This window comes from Thunnus thynnus, chromosome 9 (assembly GCF_963924715.1).
Source record: "Thunnus thynnus chromosome 9, fThuThy2.1, whole genome shotgun sequence".
Classification (NCBI taxonomy): Eukaryota; Metazoa; Chordata; class Actinopteri; order Scombriformes; family Scombridae; genus Thunnus; species Thunnus thynnus.
Window position 1 is genome coordinate 25,461,660 of NC_089525.1, and position 27,192 is coordinate 25,488,851.

At 40.3% G+C, this 27,192-nt stretch overlaps 1 long non-coding RNA gene across 3 annotated transcripts in view; it reads right to left on the reverse strand.

Moving 5' to 3' along the window:
• Positions 1-22,090, reverse strand: part of LOC137189796 (uncharacterized) — a 114,112-nt gene extending 92,022 nt beyond the window's left edge. For 2 of the 3 annotated variants that reach the window (XR_010929746.1, XR_010929745.1), the window contains exons 1-2: positions 21,761-22,090; positions 17,667-17,783 (exon numbers count right to left, since the gene is read on the reverse strand). This is a non-coding gene — a long non-coding RNA (uncharacterized lncRNA). Of the gene's footprint in view, positions 1-14,545; positions 15,577-17,666; positions 17,784-21,760 lie in introns of those variants that run through there. The other variant, XR_010929744.1, reaches the window with a different exon arrangement.
• Between the last annotated feature and the right edge of the window lie 5,102 nt (positions 22,091-27,192).

Genomic DNA, 27,192 nt, shown 5'->3' on the forward strand with positions numbered 1-27,192 from the left:
ATTTGGACACAAACTACTTCTGCAGTACATATATAAAGTAGCAGTTGCAGCAATATAATAGTATACTTGCAGTCATAACAGCAGTATACTTCCACAATAAATATATAAGTGGACTGCCTGTAATACACAAGTTAAGATGCCTAGCCTACTGAAAATAATCATGGAAATGGCAGTGGCAATGATACAATTTGTATCACCTGAAGTACTTGCAGATATTAAATGACAGAGAAGGGCATGTTGTCATGCACTGTGGTGCATTACCAATAAAAGCCTTTAGCATTTTAATTTTGAAAGCCATCCAAAGCCATTATTTTCACTGTCAACAAAGTCTCTTGGAAGCAATAGGGATCCTGTTTGACACCTCTTAAATATACTCCAGAGGTAGAGCAGTCATCTTTGCTGACCAGAACAATCATTGCATTTCAATTGAGACTACAATTACGGCAACATTTAACCCTCTATTCATGCAATGCCCCATCCACCAGAATCAGGGTCATAGTAATTGCCATGCACACGAAATGCCAAGTTGACATTTCTAACACGTCTGAAAGTTTGGATACTAACACCTACTGAGTTACACAGTACATACAGTACATACTGACTCATAAAAACCTTACATACAGAAAAGGCACTGTGAAACATGCTGTGAAAATGTAGGCCATATATATCATTCTCCAAACATACAGCAAGAATTCAGACCATATCAGGCGTTGTGGCAGTCCTCCCATTCATCTGAATGGGGTAGTGTGTTTAGGCTGCAGGGGTGGGGGCTGCAGGGGCGCCGCAGCAGCCTGCGGTGAGAAAGTTGAACCAGAATCAACTTTTGGATAAAACGCAACCTGACGTCACGCTGCTGTGGCCAATCACAGCCATTGATCAGACTGATCAGAGCTGTACAACCCTGCCATGAGGAAGAGGGGAGGACATTTCTCCTTGTTTGATAACGTTAAAAGTAAAGTTAGGCTTTGCTGACGGCTTCCTGACTCATTTTAAAAAAGACGAGAAAAAGAGAGAGAGCTCAAGCAAGCTGATAGCACCAGCAAGAGAGAGACAGAGATAGAAAGAGAGAGAGAGAGAAACAGAGAGAGAGAGAGAGAGAGAGAGAGAGAGAGAGAGAGAGAGAGAGGAGCAGCGGTGGTCAAGCATGCTAGAGAGTGAATGAAGAGAGCGAGCAGTCATTGAGAGAATGTCAGTGAATACAAGGAATAAAACGTTATTTTCTGATTGTTTCACAGCGGTTACAAATAAACACCCCCACATCCACTCCACACAACCCTGAATGCGACTTCTCACTCCACTGTTGAAAAAAAACACAGTGATGGACCTTCACTTTGAACTTTATGCAACACTGGTGATGTCCTACAAAGACCTTAGTACTTCCTGTGAATGTAAACTAAGTTAGAGTGTGGTGTTTCAGTACACGTCTAATGGCTAAAATACTGTAAACATTGCTGCCTACAAGCCCGGGTGGATGCAAGTCAGCAGGTTGAGGTATGATGACACTCTGCTACCCTTGTTAAGGATGTTTACTTTTGAACTGTGTGTGTGGCACTGAGTGCATGATCTATGTTTTAACCATTTGCGAGGTCCAAAAAGCCCCATTAGGTTACAGTTTTTTGATTTTTGTGATATTTTTAGAGCTAAAGTTTATAGACAGTAGAGTTGATGAGATGGAGGATTGTATCAAATAATTTTGGAACCAATGTAGACGGCAACAAGTCCTCAAAATATCTGCAAACCAGTGATTTATTTTGTTTAACTGCAACACAAGGAGTACCCACACACTAAATCAAAGCTCTCGTTAATTTTATTTCTGACATTTCAACCAACTACAGTCCTTCTTAGGACAAATACATTTTTATCTTTGATTTACTGTACGGTTACAGCTTGTATCGCAATTTCATTGATTTTTGTATCCAGCACCTATCCCACCAAGGTTTTGTGGTGGTGCACACAACTACTCTGATTTATTTCTTTTAACTGCCATTGTAGAAAACGTCTACTTGTTTTTGTCCTTGGTGTAAGGCCACAGCGAATATGCTCTGCTTACTTTCCTGAGTCTCCCTTCACCCACACTTCCTTGTACTGGGTGCAGTTGCATGGCATTGCCTCTCTCAGCCAGTGGAAGGATCAACACAGGCTGGGCGGGATAATCCCCATTGTGCTAATCTGAGAGACTAGCCTCTGGGATGCCACGAAATTGACTTGCTGAAAAAGTAAGCTTTGCTGCTCAGCATACTCCCCCCCCCCCCGTCCCCATCCTCCCACAAAACATAAACAAACTGCCTTTTAGTTATCTTGCCATTCAGAATGGCCTCACCTCACCAAAGCAGCCACGATCCAAATTGAAAGGGACAACCTTAGGCCTGGAAAGAGGTGAGTCATTTGAGTTTTGTCCATATTCTTCCCTCAAGGTATCACCATGACACACTAGCTTTAGGAGACATTAAGCTGACAAAAATAACTTCAGGAATAGCAAAACATGCATTACTGTGCAGATTTGATTAAGGTGGATGAAACTAATCTGCAGCAAGCAAAAGTCGAGCTCATAGCTCAACTTACCTGGAAGTAGGGTCTTGTCTATGTTAGCAAGGCCTTTGATGGTTTCTTCCTTCAATTGCTTACTCTGGTCTGAGTCTTAAGGCTTGCATTGTACCACTGTCCAAAGCTCTTGACTGGTATCTCCGACACTGTTGGTATGGGTGTTCCATCAATGAGGAATCTCTGGTCTTTGGGCTTTCCTTGATTAATGGAGATGGTCCTGGACTTGCTGGGCTTAAACTTCATCCATGCCCATGTTATGTTGGAATTCACTTTTTCCAGGAATCGCTTTGTACATACCATGTTTGTGGTCACAGTGGTCATGTCATCCATATAGGTGTGAATGGGAGACAGTCGCTGTCCTGATTGCAGGCGTTCTCCTCCTACCACTCCTTTGTATCCTCTGACGATCAGTTCCATGGCCAAGGTAAAGGCTAGTGGGGAGATGCTGCATCTTGCCATTATTCCTATATCCAGGCATTGCCAAGACATGGTGTACTCTGATGTTGTGAGACAAAAACTACAGATCTTGATAATAGTTTCTGACCGGTTTTGTGATGGTCACCAGAACACAGAATAACTAAAAGGCTGTCCAGGGGATAGTACGTGGAATAGATCCAAAAGCATTGGCCAGGTTGAGGAATGCAACATTAATCTCTCTTCCTTCCTTTTTTGCAGCCTGAATCTGATGAAATATTATGGTTAAATGTTTTAAGCATCCTGAGAAACCTGATATACTGGCTTTCTCTACCGAGGTGTCAATCAAGTTGTTGTCTTTCAGGTACGTTGCCATCCTTTGTGCAACAATGCTGAGGAAAAATTTCTCTTCAATATTCATAAGATTTATTTGCTGGAATTGACCGATATTCAAGGAAACAGGAAACATTCAGGTTTGGACAGGTTTGGACCTGCCTACAAAAATATCCATATTTAACAAGCTTACATAAGCTTAGTAAGAATGCAAGCGGAATAACTGTCATATCCAGACAACTATGTTTCTTAGTATGATTGAATATCAGCCTTAGGCGGGTAAGCACGACCATTTCTCCCTTTGTGATGATGTTATTCATAAATTCAATAGTCTTGCTTATTTTGCATTAATTAACATGCGGCACAAAACCCGCACCACCACAAATTAATCATGACCTAAAAATAAGAACAGACTGTAATTTTGTTTTTGGCACCACACAGCAAACTAGTCTGCAATGCATTTTTAACATGGCTTCCAACACCCAAGTGTAAGCACTCAGTAATCCTTCATTATCGCTTTGGTTCTTAACAACACTCAATTAACGAGGGGAGACTTTATTTTACAACAATTCAGGGGGACTTTACAGGGGTCCCTGGGAGGTTCATAACCTCACACATGCTGTCCTTTTGGCAGAGTCAGCAGGCAGATTTTCATGAGGAGAGTGTTTGTCTGCTATTGTTACCAGAATGGAGCCATAGCACACACTGCACTGCTGAGCAGTATTTTATGATGCACTTGTAAGAAAAATATTATTTCAGTCTCGCAGTCTAATACAAAGACACATGTAGATATATATATATATATATATTTTACTGTTTTGAGAAGAAAGGAATCTAAAATCCTCACCACTGTAACTGATTTGTACTTCCCTGTCAACCTACATTCGACTGTGAGTTCAGCCTTTTTTGTACTCCCTCTTGTCGATCTACAATAATCACTAGCATTTAAACCACTAAGGATTTCACAGTAAGTATAATCAAGAGTAGTTATATTGGAGAGAGGCCTCCTGTCTGGCACCATCACAATTTGGTCTGGCTCCCCTCTGCTTGTTCCTTTCAATTTGCAAATCCTTCTTTCCTTATTAATGGGCATTTTTTAATTAAACAAAAGGTTTTACAAAGTAAATGACCATGTGCATTCAGGAGGGGAAAGGTAAAAAAAAAAAACAGTGACCACCAATGTATGCTAACATTCGTTCTACTTCATCTTTGCCTTCAATTTATCTGACCTATTTCATTTAACTGGCGGCTAAACTTTCCATTGTGAATCAATATGCAATGCTGTTATGCTATCCTCTGCTGCTGCTGCAAAGTGCACACTGAGCTTGTGCTGTTTCATTCACAGTACAGTCCATTTTTCTACATGTCACATGTTTGTGTGTCACATTGTGTGGCTATGTACCTAAAAATCAAGTTCAGCTATATAGTGCTCGGTACTATGTGTTTTTGCCATGTACAAAAAAACCCCCAACCACACACACACACAGTTCTCTTTACAGGAGGCTGCTGAGTGTCCCATGGGATGATTATTGTTCTGAGAGGTTGGGAGGTTTTTGACTTGTTGACAGAGAAAGGCATTTCCCATAGGATTGAATGTTGAGAAAAGATTCTGTTGCTAATCCCACATGCTAGCCAATCATTTGACCACTGAGGCATCCTGCTGAAAATCAATGACAACAAAAAAAAAAATTTTGGCACCAGATTTTTTTTCCTATCAAGGGAAAATCACATTCACAGTATCACAAAAAGCATTTAGTCTACCCGTTTCCCCCTAGAGATTGCAATACAGAAGATGATGTTTGCAGTAGAAAATACAGCAAAAGTCCAGGCACAGAGAGGATTTTTTTTCGAGTTTTAAATTTGACCTGGGAGATGAAACAAGCTTCATAGCATACAGTAAGGTGGCACATGATGGAGGGAAGAATACATTTACTGAGGCATACATCATTATTCAACCCCTTATTTGAATTCTGCAGATGAAGCACCCTCGAAAGATATATCAATTATGTTTAGGCTGAGACACTGGTCACTAAAGGTGTTTCATGCTTCACTGTGGATATTGTAAGTGCAATAATGCAAGAGCATAGTTCTGAAACCAACTCATTTTCACTCAGAGATTGGGTATCCCTCATTCAGACAATAATTGGATTTGTGACATGCTCTCCACTTATGTAAAAGGAGTGTAGTTATGGGCTTGACCTTTAGGGGCATATTCTGCATCGAATTCTCTCAACAGCATTCAAAAGTGGGAATAAAGCTGTGATTGGTCGAGTTTTGCACATTTCATCAGCTGCACTTCTATTCCATGGGGTTAACTCATCTTGGTCTGGTGTGAACAAGCACATTAAGAGATTTTTTTTTTTTTACAAATCTAACCAGTGTTTTCTAGAAGGGAAAAGAGAGGTGGAGACCCTGTGTAAGAGCATTTTTCTTTATCTCTGGGTTTTTAAATCCCAAATTGACTTTCTTAAAAATGTATTAGTATTAAAAAGAAAAATCCTATCTTATCCGCATCATAGATGTTAAACACACAATATGTAATTTCTGCCACTATAGGGTCTCTAAATCAAAACAATAACAAAAGTCAGAGTTTGATATTGTTGTGGAGTAGCGTGGGATAATGGGAGTTTTGTGGACAGAGGACGTCCGGGAGGGGCTGCGAGCCAAGCTGCTGCTAACATTTGCTCAGCTTGTTTCTCTGATAAGTCCAGATGTCTGATGCCTAAAATCCTTCATCCGGTTAAAAGATACACTTAAAGGTGACCAAGATCTACAAAGTTTATAATAAAAGTGTGGCTTAAAACTGAATAAAAGTCAATTTATGATAACCACGATGTCGACATATTATCTTGTATGTGTGAACTCTTTGGTAGATGTCATTGAGGTGGACGACCACAACGCCGACACATGCGTACAAGGTGATTGTCATCTTGAGCACGTATGCTCTTTGGTAAAGGGGGTATGACACCATTGACAGGCGACCAAATGAAACGGACCATAACCCTCATTAAAATTACAGATTTTTCTGGGTTTGAAAATTGTTGGGAATATTTCGGATAATGTTAGTGCACAACTCAACGTCGTTTTTAGACATTTTAATGCGGAATAGTTACATATTATGGCTATAAAGGACATAGGGTGTCATAAGCCGTTTTCTCATATGAACTCCGGTAAGTGTCCAGAGAATCAGGTGCGGACAGTGTCCAGAGTTGCCCTTTCACACATGTAGCACACAGCGGGAGATGACCTTGTCAGACGTGTTCTCACCTACTGGAAATACACCATTTGGTTAAGGCGAGGGGTGGCCTGGGTAGAACGTGCAGGAGGCAGGACATGACGTAAAAAGTATGCTGCGGTTGTAATTCGGCGTTTTTAAGCTTTTTACCAGAAATAGAACAGCTTTTATTTTACGAGAAACAACAGTAAGTCCTCTATCCCATTAACACTAGCTTCACAGCAGAGCATTCTAACCCAATCAAAAGATTGCAGCGTAGTTGGCCTGCTGTGTTTATCCAGTGCCAGCCACAAGATAGAAATATCATTAACACACTCACTCGCTCGATTTGAATTCTCCAGAAAATGACCAACTATATTCACACATGGGCTCAATTGGACACTATACAGGCTGTACTAGGGAGCTGGCAGGGTAAAGTCTGTCCAGATAACTTCAGGGTAGCAGTGCATGTGTGAAAGGGGCTATATGCTATACAGGTTGCAAACCCCTTTGATGCAAACTTGTGAGTTGGGGAAGTAGCTAACTACTAAAAGGTGAGAATTTGCTACTTTTCTGTGTCTTACACTGAATCTCTTTCAGTTTTATACTGTTGGCCAGATGAAACAAACAACTTGAAGATATCACCTTGGGCTGCAATGTTTCAGGACATTTTTCACCATGTTATGGAATTTAATAGATCAAACAACTGAGAAAATAAGATGCAGATTAAATGATAATATTTGCAGCCCCAATTTGGGCAATAAACCGATACTAATACCGTATGGGTAATCCTAAAGGGAATCAAACTGCTAAACCTGTTAGTTTCCCTAAAAACAAGTCAGAAACAAACAGACTGACCAAAGACTACCTGATAAACCCGCCAGTTCTTAAGAAATAAGACTTATCCCCTTGTATAGTATATGCACAGCAGTTAGCTCATTACTATGGAAAAATCACATGAGTCGGAGTAGTTTTCTATAAAATCCTTAATCACTCAAAGTTCTGATAACAAAAAGGGAAGCCATGAGTTACAGGATTACATTTCTCCTATTCCAGAAAATAAACTAGTAATGGCTCACCTGCAACCAGAATGCAATGATGTATGGAAACACAGCAGCAATCATATACTCTTGGCTATGAAAAGCTAACAGCTGGACAATTTAACAACAAAGATATTTACTGGGAAAACCAAGACACAAACACAACTCTATACTCTCTAAGTGATGGGTAATTGTTGCTGTAGTTGGTAACACTCCATAATAGTGACTCTAAATTGGGGTAAATTGGAGCTTGATGACAATCTTTATGATGTCTGAGACTGCAGTGCTTTGCTTCCAATAGTATTTGATATCAGTGTTACAAAGTCGTTGCAGTGTTGTTCATTGCTTTGACTGAGACAATTTGTGTAAGAATCAGGGCCTGTCACACACTAGATGAACAAGAGAGATGCTGAATTGTGTGACAGTTTGACAAGACAGTCAGTGCTTAAGTATTTCTTTGTCACAGCGTTCTATTTACAGGCAAATCACACCATTTATACTGCGCTGTGACTGGATTTGGTAGCAATAGACGGATCAAATGTGAACAAACTTCCAAAAAGAGCCCATGTCTTATCATCTGAATGTATTCAAATCAAAGGGAAACATGGAAGAGGGAAACCTTTGCACCAACAGCTGCTACCATAGTGATACCCAAATCAATGCAGGCGAGTATTTTCAGTTATTAGAGAAAGATGAAATTGCACACTTGCATGCAGAGTGCACTCGACTCTCAGAGGCAGCCAGACATCACTTGAGTGTAAAGTGTCTCTTTCTTTGACAGCCTCTTTTCTGGGGGCCCTGTTGGCAGGGGTCACTGTCCTCCCAGTTCACCACACTCGCTGCCTGCGTGACTGATTCTGAGCCGCAGATCTGCACAGAAAGCTGTTTGGATAACTGTCAGCTCTCCCCCTCTCTCATTGCCATCAAAGATGAAGGGTCATTTTTCTCCATCTCACCGTGACTCCCCTCAAGATGTCTCCCTCCAAAATGCAGAAGGATGGCTTCCTCGCCTCCTTCCCACCAGCTCGTAATGGATGACTCATTTTTTACTGACAGTGTTTATAATGTGTTTTTGCATGGTGGATTCATTCTGTATACTGGAATTTGTGTTGAATGAAGTTCAGAGGACTCAAAACCACGTTCCTGTATGAGCCGCAATATTATCGTGTGAAAAGAGAGTTTAACCCTCAATATGTTCAAAGCCAGATTATGTAACTTTATTTTATGTGTGCTGGGAAAATATAACCATCTGATGTAGATTTCTTTTCCTTGCCTTGATGTATAAACAAGTTAAAAACAACATCTCACTGCATAAGCAGCACAGCAGACATTGAGCTCTGCCCGCTGGCTTGTGAACATACTGAAACTTGTCTCCAACATGGAGTTACAGAGCGCCCCAGACAATGCCAAATATTATAGCAGCTTCCTGTCCTCCAGTGGCTACCATTCATCATCCTCAGCCTGAGGACTCCTAAGCATCTCTCCCTTTGGGTGAGAGATTGATGGTGACCTCAACTCAGTTTATCGAGCGTCCACCTACTCTTCTTGCCTAGCGAGCACTAACCACGCAGCCTCGCTCTCCTCCGGTCCACCCCCTTCCTCTAGCTGCTGTGAGGCGGTCAGATTTCTGCTGCCTCGACAGGTAGCCTGGACTACGATGATATGAAGAGATGTCAGCTCCTTCTAATTCCCAGGATGCACCGTGTGACTGCTAGCCACTGACAGATGGGGTGATGGGACCTTGTCTGATATACTCTGGTGACCTGTTTGTCTCACAATCGTCATATCAAATCCAGAGAACCACGTCCCAGTCCCTTTATCAGAGAACTGCATGTACCGAAGGTTGAAAACTGTTCAATACTTCACATTTTATCTGTATTGAGCCTTTCCGTCTAGTTGCTGTATTTTTGGCCAAGTAAAGGTAATAGAACAAACAAATCTGGTTATACTTTTTTGCCAGTATTCACTAAGCGTGTCACAATTCTCAAAATCTAATCTTTTTCAGCACTGATAGCTATACCATTGTTAGACTATTGAATCTTGGATTTTTAAAGATCAACAGATCATTGGCTTGATGCCCTGACGACTGTCATTTACATTTTCAAATTCCTCTTTAAAAAGAAAGCTACATGGTATCAAGTGTGATATAATCGCCATATTTTTTTGGAATGAACCACACTAAGGCCATATGGTCAAATTTATTTAAAACGTAAGGTGGAGAGAGAAAAAAAAAAAAATACAGGGAGAATAACGGATCCTACTTTTGATTTCGAAGGTTGAAATCGAGCGCTCATTTTGATCGATTTTCCATTTAGAATCAAAATTGTGACACCGCTAGTATTCACCAACACAAACAATAAAAAAAAAAACGAGAAAAAATCTTCTCTATATTGCTTCGATTGACATACATCTCATATTCGCAGGCGCTTGAAAAGCACATCGTAAATTGTAACACACCTCAAACAATCACACAACTCAGCCTTACTGACAAGGAATGATTGATTTTTAAATACAAACGTTATTGATCCTTATCCAGGATGTAAATGAAAGCCTTCTCGATATCACTCCTGACAGCCTGAGCCGGTACTATTAGGGAGATGAGAGGGAACGTGGGGAAAAATGAAGGCCATCTGTCTTGATGGTGCCATGTCCTCTGTATGCTGTGTCTGATGTAAACAACTCCATTTGTCAAGATATGATGAACCTTGGACTGTCATAACACGCACCGCACCCACTGAGACCCTGAGCCTCCACAAAGCAAAACTCAGCAACCTCTGACTGGTTTCTTACTCAGTCAAATCTTTTTGAAGACATGACTGCATACATCTTTACGCGCTGATCGCTCTTAGATAACAAAAGTTCCAGAAATCAGTGGACTCTTGACTCCACAAATTACAGTGGCAGAGTAACATGCTTGACTTTAAGTGTATGCCCAGTTAATAATATCCTACAGTACATTAGAGTGTGACTGAGCACATGTCCTTATTATCCCACTTGGGGCACAAGGGCAACTCCTCCTTCACACATACACATATGCTGCCAGTTTTTGCTATATCAAGTGCCCACTCACTCAATCAACTGCCCACCCCATCAGCTAGGTGAGGACGATTTTACTAAAATTACTCAATGTTCTATTATTGAACAAATATTATTTCAATAGGACATTACAAAATAATCACAAACATTACACGTTTGGACATACACTGGTCAATGACAATCAATTAAAGGGGACATGTTATGCACCTTTACATGTCTATATTTTTAATCTGGGGCTCTACTGAAATATCTTTGCATGATTAGGCCGTTTTGGCTCCTGTCTCTTTATGGACCCCCTCCTGAGGAGCCCACTTTGTTCTGATTGGCCAGCTCTCAGAAGCTGCATCTCTGGAGATGTTACTTCCATTGAAACAGGGTTCACGGTTCTTGAATAGAGAGTGCTGTCTCAGAGCCTCATTGACTCCAATGTTAACTGAGCTGTGAAACACCTTGTCAAAAACAGATGATGGTGATATATATTATTTATCACAACTCCTTTATTTTAAATCATTTGGACACATATCAGACATCAGTCACTGAAGTCTCGGGTCGCTCAAACTGAATTTTCTTTTTTGATGTGACTTAGTTTTGGAGTTATAAGAAGTTGTTTGGTGAATTAAGTTTGGCTTAGGGGCGATGGATATGAATGTGGGTGCTTGTCTCACCCCTGCCACAGGGGTGCACTGTCACCATAGCAACCCGTGACTCAGTCTCTGGGCAGAAACTGACATGTCTGTATGATTGAAACACACCCTAGGGATGCCACGGTGAGAAAATATTCTCACCGATTAATAAACTCGTGACCAGTTACACTGGACGTTTTACAAGATGAGATATTTGTCGAAGACACTCAATATCTGTAGAGCACTTGCTTTGATCTTTAACGTTAGATTTTTAGTTTAGATCTTCCCCTTACTTAAGAGTTAGTGACAGCGGGCTTCAGCGGGTCGTCCTCTGTGAACATCCGGTCTGCGGCGCACACAATTGCGGGGACAAAGCAGAGGACAACAGCTGCTTAGAACTAGAACCAGAGCAACTCGCCTGCCATCTGGAGAAAGACGCACCGAGAGCACAACAACAAGCACCGATACCAGCAGACACATGAGAGCAGTGACTCGCTAACAGCTATGTGTGTTTACACTGGAGAGCAGGAGGGAGGACAGACATCTCACTCCGCTACTCTGTGCTGCGACGCTGCTGCTCCTGTGGACAGTCATGTAGCAGACACTTTCAGTTTATAATTGTAGCGTTCGTCATCCAACTAAGTATTGATAACACGCTTAGTATTTTCCCAAGTAGAGGGTTTTTTTGATGAATGTGGGCACTGATACGCAAAAATTAACTAAATGGGTTTTATTTCTACTAAAAAAGCAAAACGACGGTGGGGGCAGTGGGCAAGTAATATAATGGGTGTATTCCCGAAAACTGTGTATGACCGGTAACACCTTTATACATGGCAACATGTTTTGCTCAGCACCGATCAACCAATCAAATTGCATTTTGAAAATTTGGTATATTTCAACCTGGCTTATTTCTTGTAAAAGTGGCCATTGTACAGTATGTCTATGGGTCATACTATATTTGTATTTGCCACTTCCGTTGTAGAGATTTGGGGAAGTTGGCCTGTAAAAGTCATATTTATTTGGACAGCTGTAAGAGGCTCATGCAGATTCCCACCATATAAGTTATTATTACTAAGCTGTATTTTGCATTAGTCCTCATTTTCCCCGAATCTCTTCAACAGAGGTTAACATGGGGTGGGACAAAAAAAAACTGGTGACGGTCAGATGGACAGCAATTATAGGTGACAATAAAGAAGAAATGCAAGCAAAATAACCAGCCATAAGCAGCTGCTGTCAGACTCTCCGTGTCCATGCCAGAAATACCGGAGCCGGAGCTTTGACAGTCACTAGAAGCAGATTCATGGCCCTTGCGGTGCCTGTGTTGTAGCTGAGCTAGCGGCTCAACGAGAGGCTCTCCAGTGTGTTTGAGTGTGTGTCTGTGGGAGAGTATCAATATGTAGCCAGAATCATCTGACTCATTTTCTTCTTCAGTTACAGATATCATTATATATATTGTATCACAGAATCGCCTTTGTTGTGATATATCATTATCATGGGAAGAGTATGATGATAGAACCGCATCATGACTTCATCTGTGATTCCCATCCCTATAATCCATAGAGTCGTAATTGCCACATTTATGGGAAATACACCGAAATGTTCCTTTAAGATGCTTCCCTAAATCATCTGCATCTCTTGATTTGTGTTTCCTCCTCTGTAATTTGGGCTAATAATGAGCGAAACCATCAAATGAAAACCGATTTTACCTTCACCTCCGAAGTGAGTCTTATGAAACAGTAAATATCCGCAATGTTTTGTAAATAGAGTGCACTTGAAGAAAGAAAAATGGCCTTGTATCATCACATTCTCAGCAAGATTAAAATGTAAAATGTGTACCTTTGATTATTGCATATACTGCAGAAAATCCCTATAGCAATACAAAAAGTGACAGTCTTCATAAAGTATCTTCTTACAAAGAGCAAAGCTGGGAGTTTTGCCGCATGAGCTGAGATTGTCTTCCTCTTTGGTAGGGCAGTAACTGTAAAATTACTGCCACTAAGAGGGTATCAGTTGAACAATTTCCATCTTAATTGTGTGAAAATGAAACAATTTCTTCTCTCAGAAGTGGGGGGAAGTGTTTGTATTTTACAATGCAGTCATCATCTGATTGAATAACTTCACTCAGTAACTCCAAACTGGATTGGATGGCCTATTTTTGAGCATGCAACACTCATACTCCTCCCCTCTAAAACATGTGATACGATCACATAGCCTGAAGCATGTTTTAATGAGTTGCAGAACAAAAATAACTCCTCTTTTTGCTCTGTGGTGTGTATAGATTTATTAACTGAAAAATAAATGGTCTTGACTGGGTTTAGCTCTCTGTCTCACAAACATCTTTCTCAGAGACATTTAAAAACATGAGGCCTATACTAACATGGGCTTACATCAGACTTTGAATCTTTCAAACCCACGGGTAAACTAAGAAGGACATCACCTCGTCCGCTATTCAGCTCCGATGGAGGCAAATGAGCAGTGCTTCCTCTCTACACTGGATCTCTGTTGCTTTTGATCAAGTCCCCAATCACATCTATGTCTGATCAGCTCTCACTCTAGCCCACTGTCGACACTCCACACCATTTCCGCTGGCAATTTATACCTCCTGACAGGTCAGCGGATTGAATCTGCAAGACAGTATCCAACTGTTTACTGCCGGAGAAGACCAGCTCCATCAAAAGCCCAACTAATGTTACAGCTTTTAGGTTGAAAATTGTCACATATTCAGCAGCGCCACAAAGTTTTACTGCTTTAGCAGCGATATTGGTCAGTGTTTAAATGAGGAATTGGAAAATGTTTCCGCATCAAGGAAGCCCATTTAGATGCACATTAGACCAAAGACTCCCATTTCATTAGCACTTGTTCCAAAGCTCCCCGTCTGATATGATCTTTGTTTGAGTTTCAGTACAGAATTATTTAACTGTGTTCAGAATTATTTAACAGTGTGCAGTGAGCAGGCAGTCGGTGATCATACTTATGATCAGAACAATCATCCTTTTCCATGACATCCTCTCTGATTTTGGGGGCATAGAATAGTTACTAAATGAAGCTGTTTTTATTTTGGTTAGTATGCTCTCCCCCTAATTGACCCCAGACATCATTGAGACCCACAAGTATAAAGAATACATGTACCAGACATGCCTACTAGCCTTTGCCAATATCTAATTTAATAATTATAAATAATTATTTTGTGCATCTCTGGTTTAATTTACTTCAGTTGAAAAATATCCAATTTTCAGAAGAAAATTCTATAAAACATCCAATAGAATATAGAAAGAAATTGTAATTATTCATGTTTCTGTTTGGAGAGTGTGATTTGTGAAGTTAATTACTTTTTTTGGTTTAACTTTAAAGACATTTTTTGGCAAAAAGCAGTGGCTCTGGCCCATTTAAACCACAAGGGCCAGACTGGGTGCAGCTGTTATTTTACTGGAGCCAGTTACTATTTTTGGAAACCGTGTGGTGCAAGAAAAAATTATGAGGAAGCCAAGTTAGACAAATACTCTAAAAGATGAGATATAATTTCTAATACCATCATTTTATGAACAAATGTCACATATTTGTAATACTGCTGCATGGTTGGGGAATATAAGAAACCACATCTAATCACAGATTTACTTTTACATGACACATGACTTACAAACACGTCTGTTATCTATCTTCTTGCAAAGTCTATACTTGAATATGAAGCCTACAAGGGGCGGAATACAAAGATCACTCAGTATTTCTTCACAGATTAAGTCTATGTTCACATTAAAATACACTGCATGTATCAAATACATGACTTACACACCCCTGTTATCTACTGTATATGCTAGACAAATACCCTACTGTACATACTGTAGTTAGATACTCATCAAAGCTAATTACTCATTATACAGTAAAGCTTAAAGAGCAACTTACAGGTTGAATTTTTTGCCAAATTCATACTTAACCTTGTCTGAAAATGACCATTTTAAAAGTTAGTGCAGGATTAAATATGTTTTACAAGACATAAGGGTACAAATCCAGAGGGAAAAGAGACCGTTTTGAGCAAAGCTCCTAAAAACACCTTTTTTTTTTCCAACATCATGTCATATTACATCACATAAGGAAGTCAGTCTCACAGATCCCTCCACAGTGCACTGCGCAGTAGTAGATGGTAGTGAGTTTGAGCAGTTGTTAGTTTATGAGTCAGCATTTTTCTCTAGTTTCTCTTTGCAATTTACCAATTTCATGATGGTGAATTATTGTGTTTGTGCAGGTTGCACAAATTCCAGCCTGTCAGGACATCGAGTCCACAGTTTTCCTAACATGAAAAGGAAGGAAGGTGATAGTTGTTCATGCCTGGGTGCGTTTTTCGGGCAGGTGAAGAGACGGGACTTCACTGCTGCATCTGCAACAAAAAACATGGTCGTCTGTGGTGCTCATTTTAGACAGGTGGATTACACTCCTGGCGATTTGATGGAGTTCAGGATGGGACGTCGGAGTCAGGACTATGTGCAGTACACACAGCTGCTTCATCAGTCCCACTGACAATAGCAGCTTCGGGGTACTGCTGCCGGCGGGAGACCTGATGAACACGTGAACTGCATCCAGTAAGTAAATGTTTTTAATGTTCGCAACTTCCAAATTAGTCGGCATAATGGTTTGAAGTGAGGAGAAATATCTGCATTTATTATTGTTAAGCAGCGTAACTATCTTGTAACCTAAAGCCCACTACTTGATACAAGATAATAGCTAATGTTAGTTAGCTAGCAGTGTCGGTTAGCTAACATTAGCATCTGATTTTGTAATATCTACCATCCAGTCATCAAATGTTGCTGTGATATAAGGTTTTTGAGCACTGCAAGTAATGATAGGACAGACATACAGACAGTCAGTGGTACACTGCTTGCAGACCCAGAACAATAGGTCCTCTCTCCTTTGGCTCCTCAACTAACATCTGTGCTTCACTGTAGCTCACAGTGCAACTTCAGACCCCTCCGTCGTTCATCACGTACTGTAATTTACTCTTATATCAAACGTCAGCTGTACTTGTTAGCAGAGCATAGCAAACAGTTATGCATGACCAACCTTCAACACATTCTTCTTAATATTAGTGTATACATAAAATGTTGCACTGTTATGTAAACGTAGAGATACAGTATCTGTCCTTTTTGGAGTATGTCTCTGTTTTAGATATATACTGGTTACAATTATAGATTTTTTTTTAATCCTAGCTGTCCAGGTATGGCGCAAGGTGGTCAATGTGAGGACAGAAATAGCTGAGAAACTAACATCAACTCCGCTGCCCAGTCCTGCAAATGATGAGTGAGTGCCAAAGCCAGCTGATGTCCTTGTTTACTATTTTCCCTGCTTGTTGTGGGGAAACGCATTGTTGTGGGGAACATATATAAAAATAAAGCAAGTATGAATTTTACTGATAGAGAAATTTACAGTAATTTGCATGTATGTTTTGCATGGTACGAGTTGTACTGGTAATTTTCTGCTTTTGAAATATTCTTTAGGTCTGTGCAACATGTGGTAATGGGCGTTATTGGCAGAACCAGTCAATGCTGCACAGAAACACGCCTGCCTGCAACCTCTTCCTGAGTAGGGCCATCCACTTTCTGACTTGCATGGCTACCCAGACCATCAGGATGTTGAAGCTGTTTGAGTTTCAGTGATCAGTGCAAACGCCTTCTTCCACCATCAACACCTGTACAAAATCCCCATCATGCTCACTGGAGCACTGAAGAAGATGGGGGGGGGTGGGCTAATCCTTTCTAGTGACTGCAGGTAGTACACTCTGGCCTGATCAGTAAGATAAAAAAATGGGTCAAAACAATTTTCTGATTATTATGTTATATAGTTTAATATATTAGGTTTTTTGTGCTTTAACATCTGAAAACAAACTGTTTTTTGGCATTACTAAGTCAGACTCCACTGGCCATTGTACCAAATATGGCGCCTACTCCATGACTGAGGACAGTCAGTCAACAAAGTTTCAGATCTTCAACTTGTCCAGTTAAGTCTTAACATTATCATACACACAACTAAATTGTGATTTTGCCTGATGTAACAACAGTTAGCGTGAAAGTGAATCATGTTTTTTTTTAAAGAGCAAAGAGGTTCCCAAGCAACAAACACCTGGTGTGAGTTAGAGGCTCTGAAGCACAGCATCAAGTTTCTCAAGAAGCAACACATGCAAGTGTCAGCCCTCATCACAGACAGAAATCGCAAGGTCAAGACACACAAGCACATACACAATCTCTGCATTATGTTCACAGCTAGAAGGTCATTTCTTGTTATTCCAATTATGAAAGAACAAAACATTTCTTCGATGTCTGGCACACTGATAAAAGTATGTATCCTGATGGTGGTAGTTAAGTTTAGGTTGTGTGTTTTTATAATGATATTTCTTTCTCAACATTTTTATTTCTGTTCTGAACTGGTCTGGGGAAGGCTTTGGATACTACCTTGAAAGAGAGGGAATATAATGACCTGAAGCTGTGGAGATCAGCCGTCATCAACCACCTGCACTGGACTGCAGCTTCTACACCCAATGGAGATCCAGATGTAATGGCAGGCCAAGTGGCATCCATGAACACACATCCACCTCTGGAGGAAGAAGTACGGAACAAAGAGTTGGGGTTGGTGATGTGTCATCATCATGTTTGAATCATATTTTAATTTTTGGTATATCAAACAAACAGCCCTCTTCGAGACAAACAGTAAAACACACAAACAAGACTTTATCCAATTCACACCTGACAATGATTACACAGACTGTTCATCAAAAAAAAATATAACATCAAAACAAAATATTTGTTTATGCAGGATCAGTCACCATTAAACTGGAGAGCGTAGGTACTGCAACAGTATTAGTGAAGGATGTTCGTCAGTTGTCTCCACAGCGTAAGACCTTCTCACTGGAGGCGTTTCACTCCCTCATCCTCCACTTTGCACCAAAGCACACTGGTTCCTCCTTCCTCGGAATGTAAAGCAGGTAACTATTGTGTGATCTTTTAAGATTTAGTGCCGCTAAAACTTCTGCTGTCTAACAAAGCAACCCTGCTCTCATTAATATGTACATGGGGTGGATAAAATGTTAGAAAAACCCATAATGCCATACCATTCAACAGCACCACAAACTACAGCCTCCAAAATTACCATAAAGTTGGATCAACACAGTTGAATCTAAAAAAAAGTTTAAACAAAAACTGAACATTAGAACCTTCATCAAGCTAAAGTTTGTACTAGGGCTGCCCCTGACCAGAGATTTTCCTAGTCAACTAATTGTGGTTTATATTTGTATTAGGGATGCACGATATTATCGGCACGTCATCGGTATCAGCCGATATTCTGCCGATTATGAGAGGCCGATATGACGCCTTCTCCTCCGCTGCCTGACTGCACTTCCCTCGACGGACCCTCACTGAGAGGCTAGCAGAGCGTTAGCTGCAGCATGACCAGAGGGAAGCACAGCCAGCTAGCCTCCCGGCTAACGTTAGCCTCGGCTCTCCATGTGTATCCAACCGGAGCACCAAGCCCCGGTTTGTTATTCAGGTTAAAGTGGGAAGAAGCAGCGGGTCTGACGGGCAGCTGAGTGAAGTGGAGCCTGCGGAGGAAGCACCGGGACCGTCAGGGTGAAACAGTCCGTGGAGGAGCTGCTATGTTCGACTGCACAGATAAGAAACACTTTGGCTGACAGGATGTACCACTCTGTGCAAAAAAAAAAAAAAAAAAGAAAAAACTTCTTCTCTTTGGTTTATAACGGCGGTTGGCAACCAGCGTATTAGGTGCATTACTGCCACCTTCTGCTCCGGAGTGTGGACCAGAGATTAAATCCTACACATTAATCCTGTCTGTCTAATAAACTCAAAGAAAACTCTACTGTTCCATCCACTTGGCAGGTTCATTAAAGTTTTAATGCTGAGGTCCTGAACTCCAGTCTTACTAAGTTCTTCCTTCATATAATGTCTTTCTTGATTATACTAAGTACAATCTAAGCTTGCATGCTTAATAGTCTCCTCAGCCAGCTGGAAAAAAATGTGCATATATCGGTTTCGGCATCAGCAATCGGCCACAGTGAGTTGGAAATATATATCGGCAAAAAATCCAATTTATGAATATAAGAACGCACTTGTCTGTAGGTTGTGTAGCAGTATTGAATAGGGATAAGAAAACAATATCAGTCAAACCTGAAAGTCTTTTTAGCAAATTCATCAAACTGATATAGGGAGGGATGATGCTTAGGGAAGTCATAACTTTAATTATATTAATATTCTCTCATTTTCCTTTTTACTTTAAAATAAATATTCCTTAGTTGCACTATTTTTACTTTTAAAGTAGGATGTCTATATTACATATTGAGGATCAAGAATATTATCTCACAGCAAGCATAGATCTCTGCTCAACATTCAGCATCAGTATATGCACCTTATTACCCGTCGCCTACTGGGTTTTTATTGCATAGCACAGAAAACCTGATAATTGAAAAATACAGAATAATAGATCATTGCTTCAGTAAACATACTCATGTCTGCTTGCCTCCAGAGGGCTATGCTCCTGCCTCAAGTTCATGGTTCATGCACGCTGTCTGTAGGACAAAAGGATTCAGACTACATGCTTCAAAGCCCGGGTGCAGTGTCAGGCATGTTATATCAGGTCTCGGGGTGAGGTTCTCAACCAGGGCCCAGAAGACCCCCACTTCCCTGCAGCACATACTCTCCTCAGCTGAGGCCATGGGCTGGCATTTCCCACACAAGCATCTATCAAACAAAATGCTAAGCAGGAATCTCTCTCTCGATCTGCTTGTCTATCTCTCTCTCCCTACGGTAGAGCACCGTAAACGTAGTAGTATGGGCTTATACCAGGCGTAGGCTTGGGTGGTATCTATTTTTTCATACCTTCAAAAGCTGAGCTGCTGGTGATAGCAGTCATTGTAGCATGCAGGGTTTCTACCAGTGTATTGCAAGCCTGGCGGCCTGCCGAGTCTAAGCCTCAGGGAATCTCTTATTCAATGTATTTTTAAGATGTTTTTTAAACTAAAATGTGTTATACAAGTAGTATAGCTCCTTTAAGGAGTAGCTCAGTGCGTAGGTTGTGTGTGTGGCAACTGTGCGGTAGACAGAGAGAGAGAGAGAGAGAGAGGGAGCGAGCATGTGTGTGACAGTGAGACTGGTGACCAGAGGAGTGTGTGTACAGTTTAGGCTATTTGTCAGTGAATAAATGCTTCAACTTCTCAAGACCCAGGCTAAGTTCCTGTGTCTTGCTTGCCACCTAGCTGAAGTGAAAGAGGCTATTCCTGAAGTTAGCAACAACTTCCAGCTACTCTCATTTTAGCGACAATCTCAGCCGCTCCTCCGAGTTTTGCTCAGCAACCTTTACCTTCACCTTTATCATCTGAACCAAAACCAAAATACTCCCAAACAGGGGCAGGGGCGTTTTTCTTTATTACTAGTCCTGTAACGTTATCCCCACAGTTTGCAGTCGCCATTTTTGTCAGCTCAGCTGCCGGTTCCACCAACAGAGACTGACCTCTGGTGACACATGCAGTACACAACAATACATGACTTCAGTACAGCAGTACATCTCCACATCAGTTTAATAGAAAGAGGAGTGTCTGTAATACCTTCAGGATTTCTTAATACCCTGGTTTACCATAATACCTTGATACCACCCAAGCCTAACAAGGCGCTACGAGATACTTGACCTAACAAGCTGATCTTTGTTGTGGATAAGTATCTTGCAAGTAATAGAAAATCACTACTAGTTTTGGTACTGCCTGATATGTGATAGCAAACGGTACAACAATGTGAAGTGTAGGCTACGTGCCATTAGCCATCGCTGGTCACTCACCAAGACAACATATGCCCAATTCTCCACTGGTTCTGTTCATACCACATTTCAACTTCTTGCTGATGACCATTATTTCTTTGAATCTTTCCCTGTTTCTGATCCCTTGAACGCCTAACAGGCTCAAAAATTATATGGTTGTGGTCTGTCAAATTGATATGAATGTATATTTTCAACCACATCAGTGTCAAAACTAGTGCTGGGATCCATATTTCACAGTATTAAGCTGGGCCCTGCTTGACAGCTCTCCCTTATGTGATGTCATGTCAAATTTCTTTTTAAATGCAGAAATGAAACCAGCCTTACTGTCATTATAGTGTATACATAGATATATTTTTTGAAAATCCTGTTTCTATATCATTTTCCAACATATTAGTTCACTGAGGTTGTCAACCTGCAAGTTTCTCTATAAGAGCAAAACAAGGATGAAACAATCTTAGCAAGAAAATCTATTAGACCAATCAACTCACAGAGCAGAGTAGGTGACATGACAATTAACAAATGCAAAAGTGATTTCCAAAGCAACACTGGCCTCTATCCCTACTCATTTCATCTCTGTATGCAGCAATAACTCAACACTATTATGTCCAGGCAAACAGGCACAATACAGCCAATTAATCAGCAACAGAAACACACATGGTGCATATTAGCCATCAGTAAAGCCACAAGAAAGCAAGCAGAGAGACAAACAGACAGACAGGAGATGGACAGAGAGACAAGAAGTTAATTTTACTGACATTACTTGTCTGTGATGGCGTTTCTCCTCCTTTCGCTGCGATGAAGTGGTCCATATCATGAAAAAAAGCGCGGAAGCTTAGCTGTTAGCAGTCCCGGAAAACTAAGTTAACTTAGCTAACTGACGTCAAACTAGCAGCTGCTAACGTTCATTTAATTAGCTTGTCTTTTTTTTAGGTGTGAAGGCAAACTGACAGTGACTTCACTATTTTTCAAAGGCTGAGGTTGAAAGGAGTCCTTTCACAGGCTGACAGGTACAATCTTGGTATTTTTAATCAGAAGATGTCACCTGCCCTCCTTTCCATAACGGTAGACTGGACTTCATTGCTTCAGCTTCCACCTCGTTTTGTCACATCCAGGGGGCGCTGTTTCACCCACTTGAAGAAACTCAATGAAAGAGATGGTCATGACAGGTGGTGGAAGAAGTATTATTCAAGATCCTTTGTAAAAGTACCAATACAGCAATATAAACGTACTCATTACAAGTAAAAGTCCTACATGAAAAACCCTACTTAAGTAAAAGTACATAAGTATTAGCAGCAGAATGTACCTATAGTATTGGTACTGTATAAGTAGTGGTTTGGTCTGTCTGACTGATATATTATTATATATGACATCATTACATTATTGAATCTATCTATATATTGAATATATGAATCATCAGTGTGTAAAGAGCATGTTACTGTTGTAGCTGCTGGAGGTGGAGCTGGTTTGAACCACTTTATATACAGTTAGCTAGTTTGGTCCAATGGTTCCCAACCTAGGGGTCGGGCCCCTCATCATAAGATGATGGATGAGAGAGGAAAGAAGAAAAAACAAAGTTCTGATAGACAAATCTGTTTTCAGTTTTTGGACTTTTTCCTCTAATCTTTTGATTTTTACTGAAATATTGAATCCTTTGAGCATTTATTGAAATTAAACCATGTGAGAAGTTTAGAGGGAAAAATGAGGCCCAATGTAGTGAAATTGCTTGATGAACAGAAAAATGGGAACAAAATTAACCAAGTGCTAAACATACCAATGAGGCGTAACTCACACAAAAGTATAAATGCCATAATTATATCATAAATATGATAACAATAGCCAGTAATACAATAATAGCTATAATTATGACTAGTATTGGTCTATTCAGTGTTATATTTTTTCAGTCTTTCTCTGACTGAAAACTGATTGACCATTGTGTTCTCTGCATTCAGCCAAATCAATACTAGAATGTAATACTGTGGTGAGTTTATATATAACCTTATCAGAATCAATATTTGTTGCAGTATTTTCATATTTTGAAAGGCCGTAAATGTGGTGGCGGGCACAAACGTTTTAAAAAACCACATGGGGTATATCTGAATTAGCACGGTTTATTGATTTTTTTATCGAGAAATGGCAATTGTCCCAGTCACAGCCTTACGGCACCTACTACACCTTTCTCTTTCTCCATTCATTACCTTTTAGCAAGGCAGTAAATCCCACCTCATGCAATTAGCAACCAACATCCAACTTTGAGCTATTACTGTATATGAAAGTGAGACATGTTAAATTCTCTCCCATGTATCAATACATTAAATTTTGATTTGGAATTTAGCATACTGTATTGGTCTCATATTTCAGTTTATAATGCATTAACTGATGAGTGTTTGATTTAATAAATGTATTGAAATCATACTGAGAAAGCCATACTGAGAACTTCCTTTGTAACACAGGACACACTGATATAAATGATACAGCTCATGCAGTGTGAGAAGGCTGTGGGCATATGTGTGATCATATAGTATTATTCTGCAAACATAAATATTGTATGTTCCTCCATATACAGAACCATTCTCCTGAATTCATTTCCGTCTCTTGCCATTCTATTCTCTCAAATGGCTTGAGGGTAAATGAGTTCCTATTTTATAGTGACCAGACGTAATAGCAGAGTGAGTGGACTGGCTGATTTGACAGTAATCAGCTGATTAGCATACAACATTCACCATACCGTACCACTTAAAGTTATTAAAAATTCCCAGATCTCCTCCTGCCAACAATGTATCACCTACTGCTGTAGCAATTACACCAAACATACCAGCAAACTACCATTTTACAGCCAGAAAGCAGTCATTATCTTCCATTACGCACAAAGGCTACTGAGTGAGCTTAGCCTCAAAACCCCGGCAAAACAAGACCATCTTCGAGGAAAAAAATTTAAAATAAAAAAAAAAAAGAAGGTCTTGCACACATTGTCTCTCCAAAATGGACTTTATTGTCCTATTGTCAATAGGAGTGTCTGGTAGACAGAATGTGAATATATCTTTAGTGATATTTTGAGCAAGGAAGAGTGCCTTTCAAAGGGGATTGTGGTTACTAGGCAACAAGCAGCAGAACCAATTGAGGACTAAAGTGAAAAAAAAAAAAGTTTCCTGCTCTCTCTCTCAATCATGCAGTCTGTCTCTCTCTCTCTCTCTCCTACAGTCTCTCACGCTTATACATGTGTAAGTCAGTGCTTTGCCTGGAACCAAAATCCCCTCTGAATGGGGTTTGACCATAGATAGGGGATTTAACCCATTTCTAATGCTCACGTGTAGGATTTATGTCCAATTGGAACTGAAAGGGAAAGCTTAGATAGCAGAGAGGGTACACAAGTGTTGGTGAAAATCCGTGTTGCTATGCTTCTGATAGTACCTTGCTTCTCTTTCTCCATCCCCTTTTTAAGAGGTGTTAGCGGCTAAAAAGCAAAAGCACACATGTTGCATAGACAAGCTTTCACCATAAAAGAAAACAACCGAGGCAAATAACAGCAACATCAAAACACAGCAACCCACAGCGCACCGTCCGAGTTTGCATGAGCGTTATCAATAACAGATTTCCAGGATGTCTTGTTTTTCTTTCAGCTCCTGTTGAAACACTTTTTTTTTTTTTTTTTTGTCTTTGCTTCCACATAGTCAATTAGCCACGCAATATGGGCACAGTAATTGAACACAGTGCTGTGATGACACAGTCTCCAGTTATTCGAATCTGGACATTGTTTTTCTGTTCTCTCACCTGTCATATGTAAGAATTTAAATGTAAACTGATGATCATCTCGACAAAACTGCTTGCATCAGAATCATTTTAATAACCATCACACTGCACATGTAGGGATTTTTACCCCATGACCAGTTATTGCTAACACACCCTTACATGGCTGATGCTCGACATCCATTAAGGAAGAGGTAGGAGGTGTACCAAATTGTTTTTTTTAAACAGAGAAAGGGTCTAATTTCTGCAGTGGAGTCGTGATGCTCGCTGATGAACTGGTTGGAAATGAAAAGCCCACAGTGTTGTGTGGCAGAGAATATCTCTGCTTGGTTTTCAGTTAATTTCCTTCTTTTGTTATGTTTGCACATCCTCTACTAAGCGAGTCACACCGAGTACACCGACAGCGACAAGTATCGACTGGTAGAAGAATAAACACTGACTGACTGCTGGGAATGGATAATAACTCCTGGAGCATCCTGTATGCTTTTTCTCCACTAGCTGCAGATGCTACAGCTGCCTTTGCAACAATAGAAAAATCCACATAGTGTTCTGCTTTAGATCTTTGTTGATACTGCTTTACAATTGTGCATCTGAGCTTTTTTTATATAGTAAAATTAGTTTTTAATTAAACTCTACAATTAGGATTATACGATCAGACTTTTAAGGCTGAGTCAAATCATGCCTTAGGATGAAAGAGAGTGAGTCACAATTTCAGACACCGTCTTGTTAAATGTCAGTAATTAGAGTTGGCCTTGAGTAACTGCTGTTTTAAATAAAAATGCCAAAGAATGTAGCTTTGTGTATGTTTATGTAGAAGGTAAATTTTCTGATAAGGGTTCATTTGCACAGAAGATTAGAGGAGACACCGTTGTCTACTTCACAGCACCCCCGGGTGTCAGTTGCATCACATTTAGAGAGCCTGGCCTTTCAAGTCCTGGTACAGTTAGAGACATCAGTCTGAATTATAAACTGTTTTAATATGGCCTAAGAAAAGCACGGTGAAAATAAAACTAAATGAGCACAGTTTGTACTCACCGATGATGTTCAGAACATTGCTCTATTTATCTGTACTTAAAAAGAAGAGACTGAAATGATGCTTGAAACTGCTGTAATTCACGTGTTGACATGACTGTTGACATTTCTTCTTTTTCGGCACTTCCAGAGCCAGTTTGCCATGAGCACTAGAGCACGTTTTGTTCGCTACCCTGCTTCACACTAACACACATTCATATCCAGCAGGTACCGTCAAAGTTCATACCTCTTGGCAACTGAACATCAGCAATTGGGATTTGAGTGCCTTGCTTAAGGGCATCTCAATGAATGTTTGTAAAATTATTTTTTTCTCCCAATGTATGAATTCTTATAAGTAAAAGTAGAAGAAATCTTCCTTTTTGCTTGCAGGCAGATGAGCAACCTCCTACTTCCTTCTTTTGTGCCATGTCTAGGGGCACAACAGAGGTAGAAGATACACTCTGCAGAATTCTGGGAGACTCAAAACACTGACATCTGTGTTCACAAGGCCAAGATCTCTCTCAGAGCAGGTTGTTCCATGTTTTTCCATGTAGCTATTCAGGTTGTGATACAGGGTTGATCAAAACATAGCCCACATTTTTGATTCAAGTAAAGGCCACAGTCACCATTGAACACTAGAGGCTCAATCTCTAGCTTGGACTATTCACACTTCACCCAGCGCACACATGGCATCATGGCATATTGCATCATGGCAATAATACCAGTAAAGAGGGGTATAGAATAGAGTAGTGCACAGCTCTTACTGGCCACCGTCTTACATGAATAACTGCTTGTAGGCTGTATGAATGTCTCTGAATCCCATGAGCCATCTTAAGAGCAGATACTGTGCATGAGTTCAGTCTCCAGCTTCCAATTTAAAGAAAATGTAGTACATTTTTAAAGCACAGAATAATTATGTATGTTTCATCCCCTGAGGGTACTTAACAGGTTGGTTATACGACAACTGGCAGTAGGTGTGACCAGCATTTCAACTGCATGCAGTGCAGTGGCCAAACAAGATTTTTTTTTTTTTTTTAATGTAAAAACATTCGCCAGGAAAATCAGCAAGAGGGCCATTTGTGCAACAGGTGGACCATTCACTTTGGATCAACCACCTGCCTGATATGTTGATACATATTTATATTCGTGAGAACATTTCTTAAATACTAGCACATAAACATAGTTACAATAAATGATAGCCATGTGAAGCTCCACACTGAAAAATAATTGAATTTCATTAAAAAAAAAACTCTAAATAAGTTTAGGGTTAAAAATCTGCTCTTTGGAAAAACATTCAGTGTATAATGAATGCCTCATTTCCCCTGTAAACGTAATGTGAGGCATTTTATTCACATGTAGTGAATGTTTCATTGGTTTTTACCATCAGCTTGTAATTTCAAGGCAGCATTTTTAAAAGACAAAAAACATGCAC